General features: G+C 31.8%; 1 long non-coding RNA gene across 1 annotated transcript; it reads right to left on the reverse strand.

The window, feature by feature from the left end:
• Window positions 1-3,108: 3,108 nt before the first annotated feature.
• LOC127726230 (uncharacterized) lies at window positions 3,109-9,515 on the reverse strand. Its single transcript, XR_007993413.1, has 3 exons — window positions 9,472-9,515; window positions 8,462-8,580; window positions 3,109-3,412 (listed from the first exon to the last, which is right to left on the reverse strand). It is a non-coding gene; the product is annotated as an uncharacterized LOC127726230 (long non-coding RNA).
• Between the last annotated feature and the right edge of the window lie 6,233 nt (window positions 9,516-15,748).

Consider the following 15,748-nt stretch of genomic DNA (forward strand, 5'->3'; position numbering starts at 1 on the left):
CTATTCAAATGCATAAAAATAAAATAAATTGTTGATGTTTAGGTAACAAAAATGATAAAAGTTCTTTCTTCTGTCTCCCTTTATCATCATCTTCTGTCATTTTTGTTTGTTTGTAAAATACTGTTAAAGTCCACACATGTTTGAATAAGCTCTACTTTAGTTCAGAACATGTCCTTTAAAATGTTGGTTATCATATGTTATCTGTTTAAAACATAAATATATTGAATTTAATGTTAAATTTTTTTTTTTTAATTTTTTATAACAGGGGTCTTTCATTAGCTGATTTTTTTTTTGCCTATAGAGATTGGTCATTGGTAAACTTGCATGGTTATATAGCTTGTCTGTTTTGAATTGTTATTTTGGTAACTATTTGGTTTTACATTTTGTGTTGCAATTTCAAATTTTTAAATCTTTTCAAACATTGTATAAATTTAAAGTGCAGATGACTTGACACGAGTTGCCATTGGTATCGATACCTTTTGTATTAGTTGTAATGCAAATAAGAGGATACATCAGAATTGAAAAGAACCGAATGAATAAAAGATACAAACTCAAAGAAAATGCTTAAAAGGATTCAAACATGTAGAAATAGTCTCTTCTATCAACAACCAGGAAACATTTTCAAAACAAGGACGAATAAGCACAAAAATAATATGCCAAGGAGTGCAACAAAAACAACATAGTTCATTTTTTCCATTTGGCTCCCTCACAAGTGAATATAGGTTATTGTGATCACAGCTTATACTTCCTTAGATAAACATGAAATGTTCATATGTATTTAGAGTTGTATTATCACGTTGTGTCACATGGTTGTATCTTTTACGTGAAGAGTGAACGGAACGTGACTATTTTGTTTCTGTTCGTTTAACGTGCTGCCCAGGACACGTGAATATCACGTGATTCCTATGTTGAAATCATATTGAAGAGTTCTAGAAGTTTCAAATGGAAGAATACTTTGCAATATCATTTCCAGGGAAAAAAATATTACAGTATGTGTTCCTAACGAAAACAACGGTATAGAATATCTGTTCCAACAAGTACAGATATATTGGCATTGTTTATAACAAAGTTTCATGGGAAAATTCTGTTAGGTTGAACAAATATACTTTGACAGCACATATTTTTTGCATAATATTTTTGATTCCTATATTACATGATTCAAAGCAAAATAACATGATTTGGAACAAAATGATTCATGATAAACCTTTATCAAATTTTCCGTTTATGAAAATATAAATTATTACGAAACTAGGGTTTTAACTCCACGAACACCCACAGGTAAAAGTTGACCTTCTACGGATTTGGTTATTATTTCTGGGTCCTTTTTGGCCATATAGCTCCTCAAATGTTTTGGAACTTATACACCGTTGGCTTTCAAATACTTGGCTCTGAACGTTCTTGATAAAGGTTAATCCAGAAAAGTTCATCGGACACATGAAATTTATAAATTGGCGTTTTCATTTGTTACAGCCTTGGGTCGATAACTCTACTGGTAGACTATTAAATTCCTGAGATGCAATGAAAACAAAATACGGCGTAAAAGTCACTGACCTATATATGCTACACTGGCAAAAATGCCACACATGTGTACATGCGTGACACATGTGTTTCACATGCGTGTCACACGCATGTGAAAGAGACGTTTCATGCCACGCATGTGACACATGTGTGAAAAACACATGTGATACGCATGATACACACATGTGATCATGCGTTTCACATGTGAATTACATGCGTAAGGAAATACACCTGTGATACATGCGTGATTACTACATGTAAAAGGCATGGTGCCTGTATTAAATATTTTTCAAAATATCCTCCTATTTGTCCAATTACCATGATTGTTGACATGTATCTCAGTTCTCATGTGAATTACATGCAATTTCTAACACATGCGTTATACATGTGTTTTCTCTATATATACACAGGCAAATTTTGTTCACGTAAATTTCATGTAAGATTTACCTCAAACAAGCTTATACATGAAACTCTCGTGCAATTAATGTTAAATTTTTCATGTGAAACTAACGTGAATCAAGCTTTCATGTTAATTTTTCTAAAATGAAATTAAGGTGAATTGAGCATCAATCACACAAATTCACTGTATTTGAGCATATTTTAGATAAGTTAATGCTAATCTAGTACACATTCTATTTTGATATATATAAATATTCTTCTTGGTCTTGACTATGTGTTCATACTTCCATTATATTTTACTTTCTTGAACCTTAAACTATACAAAAAATATTTATCTATCAACTCCCAACTCACAATATCTCCAATGCAAGAGATAAGATGCAATAAAACAAAGAAGGCAAGCAAATATCCAGGTCACCTTAGTTCATTCCTAGAATTTTTTTTCGGTTATGTTCAAGTCTCAATACTTTTTTAAAAGTGATGTAAGGATTGGTGATTCATTTATAGAATATGTATGCACTGATGTATATTTCATTTTTAATATGTATGTACAAGTCATTTTGTGGTTATCAGTCATGAGACAATCCAATTACATTATGGAAATTGTCTTTAATACTTGCAAATTTTTCTTTTGAAAGTTTTGAAGAAAAAAAGTAGTTCACCCTGCCACATATTCATGTGCCTGTTTCAAGCCAGGAACCTTTTCAGTGGTTGTCTAAAGTCGCATCCTAATAAAAAAAAATATTTAAAGAATTTGGTGTTGATGGCAGCTCTTTGATTGGCATAGACTCTGGTTAAGTAGATCATGACATTGTTTAGACACCTGTTCATTGGTAAGGACTGTATGTTAGCACCTTAATGCCTTTCATGTGTTTTTGTTGTATAGCTGTCTGATTTATTTATACCTTATATCTCATTGTATTAATAAACTGAAATAGAAAGTTCTGTGAAATATATTTTGATATACCATATTGAAAGTCTTGCTGTTAGTTTCAACCATTTCCTTCTTATTTCATATATGTATTTCAGTTTTTCATTTTAACACCAATCTTAAGGTTAAGGCAAAAAGAAAACAAATGTTGACAAACAACAGGCATATACCATTAGGAGATCTCAAAGTTTGGCTGCACAATAAACTAAAAATTCTTGTTATTTCAAATATTTATATAAAATTCAGTTTTAAAACATGCATTTTCCATTTTTAAACTGTAATTGTCATGTTGGCACAATAATTTGAATTTCAATTGTATTATATTCTGAGAGTACTTGTGGTTGAAAAAATATACAATTCCATGTGTTTTAGATTTCTTGAATACACCACTCCCATATAATGACTACATGTCTGTTAGTAATGTTTAAGAGTTCTCTCCTGCATGTAATTGCTATTTGTATCCAAGGCTTCCTTCATACATTTGCACATATCCTTCTAAGATGTTGCTTGAATGATAAAATCCTGTAATACATTATCAGCCATCAAACTCTTGGAATACAGTTGCTGTAATAAAAAAAATAATCTGTAATCACAGAGATATGTCTCGCTTTTTGGTAATTTCGATAATGCAAATGTTGAAATTAAAATAGCAACACTTTAACATGTAAGATTTGCAAATATTCAAAGTCAATGAACCATGACTAAAGGTACATGGCTAAACAATCTCCATGGAAATTAGATGTGCCAATGCTTATACAACGCATACCAAATACCATTGACTTATCATAAGTAGTTCCCTTTAAAAAACCTAAACACAAACTAATACATGTAAACTAAGAAAATTTAAAAGTCAATAAACGATAACTGAGGGGGCCCGGTCAAATAATCTCCATGGTAATGAGATGTGCCAATGCTAATACAATTGCATACCAAATATCATTGACTTACCACTAGTGGTTTCCCATGAGCCGACCTAATCACAAACTAATACATGAAAACTTAAGCAAAAGTTTCAAAGTCAATAGACCATGACTGAGGGGGCAGGGCCAAATAATCTCCATGGAAATGAGATATGTTAATGTATATACAACTGCATACCAATTATCATTAACTTATCACTAGTGGTTCCCCATAAACTGATCTATTCACAAACTAATACATGAAAACTAAGCAAAAATTTAGAAGTCAATAGACCAAGACTGAGAGGGCGGGACCAAATAATCTCCATGGAAATGAGATATGCCAATGCTTATACAACTGCATACCAATCATAATTAACTTACCACTAGTGGTTCTCCATAAACTGACCTAATCACAAACTAATACATGAAGACTAAGCAAGAGTTTCAAAGTCAATAGACCATAACTGAGGGGGGCGGGGCCAAATAATCTCCATGGTAATGAGATGTGCCAATACTATTACAACTGCATACCAAATATCTTTGATTTACCACTTGTGGTTCACTATAAAGTAAACCTAATCACAAACTAATACATTGTTAACGCCGCCGTCGTCACCAACACGAGAAACAGCATACCTATGTCTCGCTTTTTGACTCCATCAAGCGAGACAAAAACAGCATATATTTTTTGTAAAACATACATCAAATATTGGCTTACCAATCAGAGAAAATGATAACATCAATTTAATCTCCAATGATTTACCAAACTTACATATATATTATATATATATATATATTGGAGTGGAATATGAAAGTTGTTGTTTATCATATTTATTTTTCGTTTAATGTCTTTTACGTAAATTGGAATTGTTTTACATCTGTCATTTCAGGACCTTTTATAGCTTGCTAGATGCAGTATCAGTTTTGCTCATTGTTGAAAGCTGTTCATACAGTGATCTATAGTTGCTAACATTCAGTCATTTGGACTCTGGTGGATAGTTGTCTCATTGGCAATAATACTACATCTTCTCATTTTTATCAAAAAAAATTAATAATGAAAACTAACTCTATTCATGCATGTGTACTACACATTACCTGTATATATAATATATACTAGAATACTCCCGGGACATCATGGGGTCGTGACTGAAGCAAACTACCTTAGCCTTATTTTTAGCCTGGATTTTAAGTTTTTGTTTTGTCATCTAATAATGTCATGCTGGTCATTAGGTGCACAGTTTTCTCTGCTTTCAAAATCTTTCTTTTTGAACCTTTCAACCCAGAACTTGTTAATTATTTGTAGTAATAATTATGTGGAAAACAAATGGGCCTGGAATGGTGTAATTTTTAATCAACACCATTGTCCTATATATATAAGTTATATATAAAGTTGAATTCTTTGAATCGTCATTTTTATGTCATGCCGGCTCACAAATTGGACCTTGTTATTTTAGTATTATAGATCTAGATTACTAAGTGCCTATAGAAACACATTTCCTCATTTTTCAAGCCCCTTTCTTACATGTCTTAACCTCATTTAAATTACAATACCAACTAAAGGCTCCAAGGAGCCTATGTCGCTCACCTGATATTTTTTTAATTTTACAATTGATGCATGAAATAATGCAACCGTTATACTTTTGCTTTAGTTTCAAAGATATAAGTCAAAAACTGCATTCTTCCCCCTATGTTCTATTTTTAAACTAGATACCCTAATGCTTATTATGGCCAAGTTTGGTTAAATTTGTCTCAGTTGTTTAAGGAGAAGACTTTTGTAAAAGATAACAAAAATTTACGAAAAATTGTTAAATTTGACTTTAAAGTGCAATAACTCCTTATGGGGTCAATTGACCATTTTGATCCTGTTGACTTTTTTGTGAATCTTATTTTGCTGAACATTATTGCTGTTTACAGTTTATCTCTATCTATTAAAATGTTCAAGATAATAACCAATAAAATGCTTCGCTGGGCGCAGCTTGATACGACCGCAGAGGTCGAACCCTGAACAGTTGGGGCAAGTATGGACACAACATTCAAGCTTGATACAGCTCTGAATTTGGATTGTTATTAAATATTTGACACAGCATAGGTTTCTGACACAGAAAGAATGTGGTCTAAGAACTTCAATTTTTTTAATTTACCTATTATGGTCCAATGTCCAAAATCAAAATACATGGTTAGATTCAGCATATCAAAGAACCCCATATGTTGAAATCAAACAAAGTTTAATTTTGGACCCCAACTTGGACAAACTTGAAAACTGGTCCCATAATCAAAAATCTAAACACATGTTTAGATTCAGCATATCAAAGAACCCCATATATTCAATTTTTGTTGAAATCAAACTAAGTTTAATTTTGGACCCTTTGGACCTTAATGTAGACTAATTTAAAAAACGGGACCCAAAATTAAAAATCTAAATACACGGTTAGATTTGGCATAACAAATAAATAAATGTGGTCAAAGATTTTACAAATCTAATGCGCCATACTGGTCTTCCTTTATAAATATGCATTTCTTTAAACATAATTTAAAAGCAGTGTAAGGGAAGTAACCAAAACGTTGTTTTGGATTACCTCCCTTACACTGTTTTAAATTATCTTAATTGTTCATTAACCATTACTTTATACATAATTTAAAAGCAGTGTAAGGGAGATAATTTCAATGATGTATTTGATTTATCTCCCTTACACTGCTTTAAATTATGTTTTGTACTAAAGTATTTGTCCATTAATGAGGACAACCTTGTTTTTCCCCCTTTTTTGCCTCTAATTCTTAAACGGTTTGAGCAATAACCCCCCAAAGCAAATCCTAACCATCCCTTTGTGGTATGGAAACTTGTAGTATAATTTCAGAGAGATCCATACACCGTTCCACAGTTATTGTCTGGAAACTAGAAAATGCTTATTTTTGGCCCCTAATTCCTTAACTGTTAGTACCATAACCCCCAAAATCAATCCCCACCTTCCTTTTGTGGTATTGAACCTTATGGTAAAATTTCATAGAGATCCATTCACTTAAACTAAAGTTAGAGTGCGAAAACTAATGTGTCTTCGGACGACGACGACGACAACGCCAACGTCATACCAATATACGACCACAAAAAAATTTTTGCGGTCGTATAAAAACTGCAAAATTTCCTTAAAATTACCAATTCAGGGGTAGCAACCCAACAATGGGTTGTCTGATGCGTCTGAAAATTTCAGCACAGATAATTCTTCACCTGATGAACATTTTAACCCTGTCAGATTTGCTCTAAATGCTTTGGTTTCAGTGACATGAGAGATATAAGCAAAAAACTGCATTTTACCCCCATGTTCTATTTTTAGCAATAGCGGCCATCTTGGTTGATGGGCAGGGTCATCGGAAACATTTTTTAAACTAGATACCATAAAGATGATTTAGGCCAAGTTTGGTTTTATTTAGCCCAGTAGTTTCAGATGAGAAGATTTTTGTAAAAGTTAATGGACAACGAAGATGACGGTGACAGACGACGACAGACGCCAAGTGATGAGAAAAGCTCACTTGGCCCTATTAGCTCTATGCATTCTGTAAACATCTAGTAACAAAATTTGTGATTTATCTTCTATAGGGGTATAAATTGTTTATCTGCACTACTTTTTGATTACCTCTGCTGTGGAGGTTCATTATGGTTGAAATTTGCTATGGAAGCTGGAATTTGTAAACATTTCAGATGAAAATCAAAATGTTCTGAAACTTTTTGGTAATGTTGCAGTTGTTTGTATGTACATTTATTAATTATAATAGAAGAACATAGTTCCAATGTCCCCATTATTGATCGTCCTGAATATGCATGAAATATTTGCCACTGGACGTTTAGCAACTAACAATCAATCAATCAATCCCCATTATTGCACATATTTTTTCTATTCAAAGTATAAGGGCAATAACTAAAAAAAGCACTTTTTTATGTTAAAATCCAGCAGCTACCACCATTGACCTCCCTTTTTGTCGAGCCTTTGACTTTTGTCGAAAAAGTGAGACATAGCGATCCTACATTCCGTCGTCTGCGGCGTCCACAAATATTCACTCTGTGGTTAAAGTTTTTGAAATTTTAATAACTTTCTTAAACTATGATCCTGGATTTCTACCAAACTTGGACAGAAGCTTGTTTATGATCATAAGAAAGTATCCAAAGTAAATTTTGTAAAAAAAAAATCCTGTTTTTCCATATTTTACTTATAAATGGACTTAGTTTTTATGCCAAGAAACATTACATTCACTCTGTGGTTAAATTTTTCAAAATATTAATAACTTTCTTAAACTATCCTGGATGTTTACCAAACTTGGACAGAAGCTTGTTTATGATCAAAAGCTAGTATCTAGAAGGAAATTTTGTTAAAATTGTGTACCTGTTCATCCGTACTTTACTTATAAATGGACTTAGTTTTTCTTCCAATTAACATTACATACAGTTTGCAGTTAAAGATTTAAAACATTTATTTGATTCATAAACCATCCTGGATTTTTACCAAACTTGGACAGAAGCTTCTTACAATCAAAAGATAGTATCGAAAGGAATATTTTTATTAATTTCTTTCCTCATTTTTGTTGAGCCTACGATTAACAGCAAAAGTAGGCGAGACACTGGGTTCTGCAGAACCCTTACAAATGTTTTGAAATTGCCTTGGAATTCAGTACTTTTGTTATACCATTTGGAAATTAAATACTGTATTAAACAAATACATACCAGTTACATTTATATATACTGTAGCTATAGGATCTCCTCAATATCTAATCCTGTTGTTAATTTCATTTAAACATATAATGTATATAGCTTCCCTTCCACTTACATCTGAGGAGCTAATTCTGAAAATTAAAATTCCTGTGATTATCATATAAAATCTTAACCTGATGCAGTCTGCTTTCCAATAAGAATAAATTAGGAATACAGTTATCACTTGGCAAAGAGAGAGAAAACAAGTGATATTTTTATATTATAACCAATACTGCACATGGTACATTTGTAATTGGTACATCACTAGTTTTTTGGATTGGATTGTTGCTCACTTTGTCAGGATCTTTTATAGCTGACTATATGGTATAGTTTTGTTCATTGTTGAAGGTCATACAGGAGTAACAGGACCTAAAATTTTTTACATCCTCTTCGACAAATGGAAAGTTTTCTCATTGACAATCCTACCATACATTGTAAGACCTTATTTCTAAAATACTAAAAAATTTCAATCTGTGACAATAACATTTTATTAATTTAATAAGTTAATCTGATCAACATTATGAAGCAATATGTTCAAAACACTCTGTCATTGTCTGACAGCGATCAAAGTAATTTTAACTCCTATGACAATGTACAATGATGTATATATATGTGCAAGACTCAAAACTTAATCACAATTTAAATTCATACATATATCCATATACATTTACAAGGTACTTAATAAATCAGTGAGACTGACGCATAAAATGTAGGTAAAAAAATATACTTTTTGTTGGATCCTGCATCATAATTATAACAAGTTAAATGGAGGCAAGTCATAATCATTGAGTACATGTACATTATATTTGAACTTAAAGTAAAGGATAATCTGAGTGTAGTCTCTAATCAGTAATGAAGCCACACAACACTGTGTGACAACAGTGACATATAAGTCTCCCATAGACATGATAGATGCACATACTATTATTTTAGGTCTTTTGTATATATATGTTAAGGTTACTTAGAATTGGCTGTTGACATACATGTACACATGGACTGTCAGGCATGGAGTCATTGGACCCTAGGTAGTAGGTTACTCAAGTCCATTATCAGTCACTATCAATAGTCAACTCCTCTGTCCATTTGTTGTAATACAATGTACTGCTGAAAGGGAGAAAACAGTACTTTATTAATAGCATGTGGATGCAAGACTATAATAAGTATTCAAAGAGTTTTGCAAACAATTAGCTTATACATTTAGGAGATATCTGTATTTACCTAGTGATGTGACAGTAAAATCAAGTTTAACCAAGGCCAAGCTTAAAATACAATACAGTTATCTACATTCTAATGCAGCATATTAAAATAAATACCATTTAACAAATATTTTGGCATAAAATTAAATAAATAAAAAAGTCCGCGAAACTGTTGCATTGTCTTTAGCAACTAAACAATGTGACATCATATGTATGCCCCCGCTTGCATATCATATAGTTATAAAGGGACATAACTGAAGAACGGTAAAAGTGACGCTACCCAAAAATTTTGTGGTAATAAGCATTGTGTGTAAGTCTCATAACATTTGGTTGAGGCTAACTTAAGTAGAGAACAGAAACTAAAAATTCAGCAATTTTTCTATTTGTAAACACGCATAACTCTAGAACGGTTGTGTATAAGTTTTATAACATTTGGTTGAGACAAACTAAAGTTAGAGAATGGAAACGAAAAAAACAGCAATTTTTATGTTTATAAAGGGACATAACTAAAGAATGGTAAAAGTGTCGCCACCAAATTTCGTACTTAATCTGTATTCTGTAGTAAAAAGCATTGTGTATATATAAGTTTCATAACATTTGGTTGAGGCAAACTAAAGTTAGAAAACGAAAACAAAAAATTTGTACTTGATCTTAGTTGTGTTAATGAATATTGTGTATAGGTTTCATAATGTTTGGTTGGGGCAAACTTAAGTTACAAAATGGAAACTAAAAATTTTGCAATCTTTCGATTTATAAAGGGGCATAACTCAATAATGGTTAAAGTGACACTACCCAAATTCAACTTGATCTGTGTTTTATCAGTGGAAGTCAAAATTAAACATTACATTGTATAAAGCATTGATTGTAGCTGATTCATCTTTAATCATGGACAAAGAAAGATAACTCCAATTTTAAAAATAACTTGATATTTAGAAGAAAATAAATTTTTTTCAATTTTTCCATTTATAAAGGGGCATAACTCTAGAACGGTTAAAGTGACGCCACCAAAATTCAAACTTAATCTGTGTTTTGTGATAATAAGCATTGTGTATAAGTTTCATAACATTTGGTTGAGGCAAACTTAAGTTAGAGAACGGAAACTAAAAATTTTGCAATTTTTCCATTTATAATGGGGCATAACTCTAGAACGGTTAAAGTGACGCCACCAAAATTCAAACTTGATCTGTGTTTTGTGGTAATAAGCATTGTGTATAAGTTTCACAACATTTGGTTGAGACAAACTCAAGTTAGAGAACGGAAACCAATTATGGGATGTACGGACGGACGGATGGACGTATGGACGTACGTATGTACAGACGGACAAGGGTAAAACTTAATGCCCCCACCGCTACAGCGGGGGCATAAAAAGATATTGCAACAGATTGATCAATAAAAGGGGTTAAAAGGCTCATAATGATGTTTCATTTGAAATTTACTAATCTTACACAATTATATTTAGTCTGTATTTATTAATTCATTCTTTTTGGCATGTGTTTTATATGAAGCTGATTTTTTCTGCTTTCTTTTGCATGTTATTTCATGAAGATACGCTGAAAAATAGCTAATTCATGAAAAAGAAACTGAGACCACTGTTTCGTTATATGAATTCACTTTTGATGACTGCCTTTAATAATTTGAATTTATATTGATTTAAGATTTTCAGAATACTGTTATTTTCAGTTTAATTATCAAGGAAGACATATTAAACAAAGTTTTAAATCCACTTTTTACGATGGTTCAAGGGATTACAAAGCTGTCTCAAGAGAAGGTTTGTTGACACCAAACAACCAAAAAATGTCCTGAGGGATTTGGACCAAATAATCTCTATGGAAATGAGAAGTGCATATCCTACTATAACTGCACACCAAATATTATTGACTTTATATATATAATTACCATAAGTTATTTCTTGGTTTCCTTAAACTGACCTCATCACGAATATCAACAATTTTTTTATGACTATGCCTCTATTGAAAACAGCATGCCTAAGCCACAACTTCATAACAGTTGTGGCTAGACAAAAAAGAACAAGCAATGTAGCGATTAAGAGAGCTTTGAATGCAATTTTCTATAAAAATGACCTGTAAAAAAATTAAATTTGTCACTTCTAACATGGATAATTTTCGAACTTGCCCACAACAAGAATCAAGCTTTAAACTCTACGACCTCAAACTTTTAAAAAAATCTTCGAAATTACATGTACAGAGTCTGACAAGAAAAAATTATTCAAACATGTCATAGTTATCATTTTCATTACATACCTCTCATCACAAAATTATTCATTGACTACTGCTCCTCATATGCACATAAATCAATAGGACGATCTATGACTCCACTATATAATCTAGAAAGCAATGCCTCAAATGAATTCTGTTCTGTTGCTTAGCTTTTCCTACTTCTCAAAGTAATTGTACTTTCATTGAAAAAGCTAAAATAAATAATGTTTAATAAAATGAAGTTATAATACAATGTATCTGTCAAAATTGCCTGTAATATTTTAATCTGGCAAAATTGGCTTGGTTTGTTCTTTTAAAACTAGACCAACAAACTTTCCCTGAAAAAATGACTATAAAAAAGTATTTAATCATTTTAATAATGTTCTAATCCATCATATAAATTCCATATGACCCTTAAATGAAGGGATGAACAAGAGTGATTATATATTACAGGATCTCTGCATATGTCATGATTTATATAATGCCAATCTTTGGGGATTAACATGATTAAGTTATTTTAATAATCATGATACTTTGAAATTTTAAGTTATTCAAAGTTACACCAAAAGTTGGACTATTTTACATAAGGTAGTATCTGAGAAATGGACTAAACCAGGCAAGGTTTGGTGGTAAATACATTGTACATGTACCTTGTTTTTGGCTTTGAACTCGGTGTTAGTAACTGGGAGTACTCTCAGATCTGTACTTGGAGTCTTTTTTGTTGTGGGATGTATAAATAGCCACCACGTCTTGTAGTGTGTTTTTGTTAGATGTCTTTCTGCTTTGTATAAATCTGATGAGTTAAGCCCTTTTCACATCAATATCCCAGGTAAGGAGGTGGGTTCGGCACCACAAACTACTAGTCTAGCCCCACCACATCTTGTACATTTGTATGTGCCTGTCCCATGTCATGAGCCTGTAATTCAGTGGTTCAGTTTGTCGTTTGTTGCTGTGTATCATATTTTGTTTTTTTTGTTCTTTGTTTTATATATAAATTAGTCTGTTAGTTTTCTTGTTTGAATTGTTTTACAAATTTGTCATTTTCATTTGGGGTCTTTTATTATAGCTGACTATATGGTATGGGGTTTGCTCATTGTTGAAGGATGTACAGTGACCTATAGTTGCTAACTTTGATGTCATTTGATCTCCGATGGAGAGTTGTCTTTTCTCATGAGTGTAAACAATACATATAAAGAATGTTATCCTGCATTTTTTTTAGTTGAAATATCTGTCCTGCCAGTTTATTTTTCACTTTTTTTCGGTCCTGGCTTTTATTTTTTTACTCAAAACTCCTGTCCCACATTTTTTCAAATTTTGTCAAAGCCCCCTTTCCCATAAAAATCATATGGTAGCTCCCTAAACAACAGTGGAGTGATTTTAAAATAATGGGGCGTTTTGCCAATGGCAATTGGGTGAGTTGACTTGCCGGTACCTCAAATGACCGAATAACACCGTTATTATCCGAATAACACTTGTAATGACCGAATAACACTTGAAATTTTAATATTAGCACATATTGGTGACTTTTAAACATTGATTATTGAATATTAGTATATTACAAATGTATTTTATAGCTTAAAAATGATATATAGAAAGCAGGTAAATTCATAAAGATCATTATAAATATAGTGTGTACATCCAACATGGCAGTGTTGGCAAAAACCCGGGTTTTATGAGTATTGCCCAGCCCAGTGGGAAATACTGGGAAAACCAGGGTTTTACTGGGTAATGCTGGGCAATACTGGGTGATATGAAATACTGGCCTGATTTTTAAAAGGGATTCAGTGATTTATCACAAATGCAATACATTAAAGTCAAAGAATTCAATTTGTTTTTTTTTTAATCAATATAACTAAAATTAACAATTGTAAGGAAAGTTACTTTTAAACATTTTTTGTTCATTAATAAACATGTTTACTTAGTTTTAGCATATGTTTATGTACATCACTTATTAATAAGTAATTATTCAGATTATCATGATTATAATACAGATTTGTTTATACAACAATAATCATCCTTTTGATTTCTATAAGTGTTCAAGGCCTCTCCCCTTAGGCTGTTTATTTAGCAATATAATTGTTTAACAATTAAAATTTACAATTAAACAAAGCCTGGAAATTAAAAAGGTATCCTGAAATGTCCAAATCTTGTATTCTGCCTACATATATAGAATTAGTGGAGAAAAGTAAGAAATTGAATTTTCAATCTTCAGGAATGACTCTCAATGGTTATCTGAATAAAATGTATTTATTTAGTTATAATACAAGTGTGGACACAGATCAGTGTGGACAGTATGATTGGATGTTTGACAGTGTTTTATATGACAAAAGGAGTTCTATGTTTTATGTTTTCTATGTATTAACTGTGTTGCACAATGACAGCCAACATGAGCATTAGGGGTGTTGTTTATGTAATATTTAGTTTTTTATGTTCAACAGATACTAATTGCATTAATCACCAAATGATTATGATAGAATATATATGTTCCACATCTTTGATTTTGGATACATTTTGTAGCTAGGAGAGGAACACATAATAGGTTCATTTTTTTCTTAATGTGATTTTTTTTTATATGGGAGATGGTATCTGAGAACATGTATTTGCTTACTATTTGTATGGTTCTATTTATATTACTTTGTGGGGGATTGTCAGTATCATAAGTAAAAGATTTCGGTTAAATGTGGAAATTGTTTCTCAGTTTAGAAGACATTTAATGTTTTTTAGTAATGACAATGCCTGACATGATGATTGGGACTAGATGAGCTAGAAAGTGAATTTCTGTGTTAATTTTCATTAATTCTTTGAAAATATCTCCTCCAAAGCTGGTCAAAGCAGAAAAAAGTTTTGACCAGTATGAAAATGATATCAACAAAAGAATTTGTGAGCATGCTTCAAAGACTCATAACTAACTACAGAAATCATATGATAAAATGTCAAGTGGATATTATGAACATCTACTTAATATGTCTAAATATCTAAAAATAGTATTCAATATGAAAAAGCTATTGCAAAAGTGTGTGTAAGTTTTATAACATTTGGAAGTCAGAGAACGGAAACGAAAAATTCAGCAATTTTTATGTTTATAAAGGGACATAACTCAAGAATGGTAAAAGTGTTGCCACCAAATTTCGTACTTAATCTGTATTATGTAGTAATAAGCATTGTGTATAAGTTTCATAACATTTGGTTGAGGCAAACTAAAATAAGAGAACGGAAATGAAAAATTCAGCAATTTTTCCATTTGTAAAGGGGCATAACTCTAGACCGGTAAAAGTGACACCACCAAAATTCAAACTGGATCTGTGTTTTGTGGTAATAAGCATTGTGTAAAAGTTTCATAACATTTGGTTGAGGCAAACTAAAGTTAGAGAACGGAAATGATAAATTCAGCAATTTTCCATTTGTAAAGGGGCATAACTCTAGAACGATAAAAGTGACGCCACCAAAATTCAAACTTGATCTGTGTTTTGTGGTAATAAGCATAATGTGTATAAGTTTCATAACATTTGGTTGAGGCAAACTAAAGTTAGAGAACGGAAACCAACGGAAACCAATTTTGGGACGTACGTACGTACGTACAAGGGTAAAACTTAATGCCCTCTCCGATACGGCTGGGCATAATAAAGTGTAACAAAAGAACCTAGCATCATATTGCTAGTAGCGCCAGTAGCATTGTTTGGTGAATTTGTGCTTCTTTATTTTAGTTTGGCTAATGGAAAAAAAATGTTTGGTTCAAATCTAAATAAAATGCTTTTATCTCCCTATTACTTACATTGTTCATAGAATGGATACCACTTTGACAATTCCTTGTACATGAGAGTTGTCTGTCAAATCTTTATTTCACAAAG

Source organism: Mytilus californianus, unplaced genomic scaffold (genome assembly GCF_021869535.1).
Source record: "Mytilus californianus isolate M0D057914Y unplaced genomic scaffold, xbMytCali1.0.p SCAF_17, whole genome shotgun sequence".
NCBI classification, from domain to species: domain Eukaryota; kingdom Metazoa; phylum Mollusca; class Bivalvia; order Mytilida; family Mytilidae; genus Mytilus; species Mytilus californianus.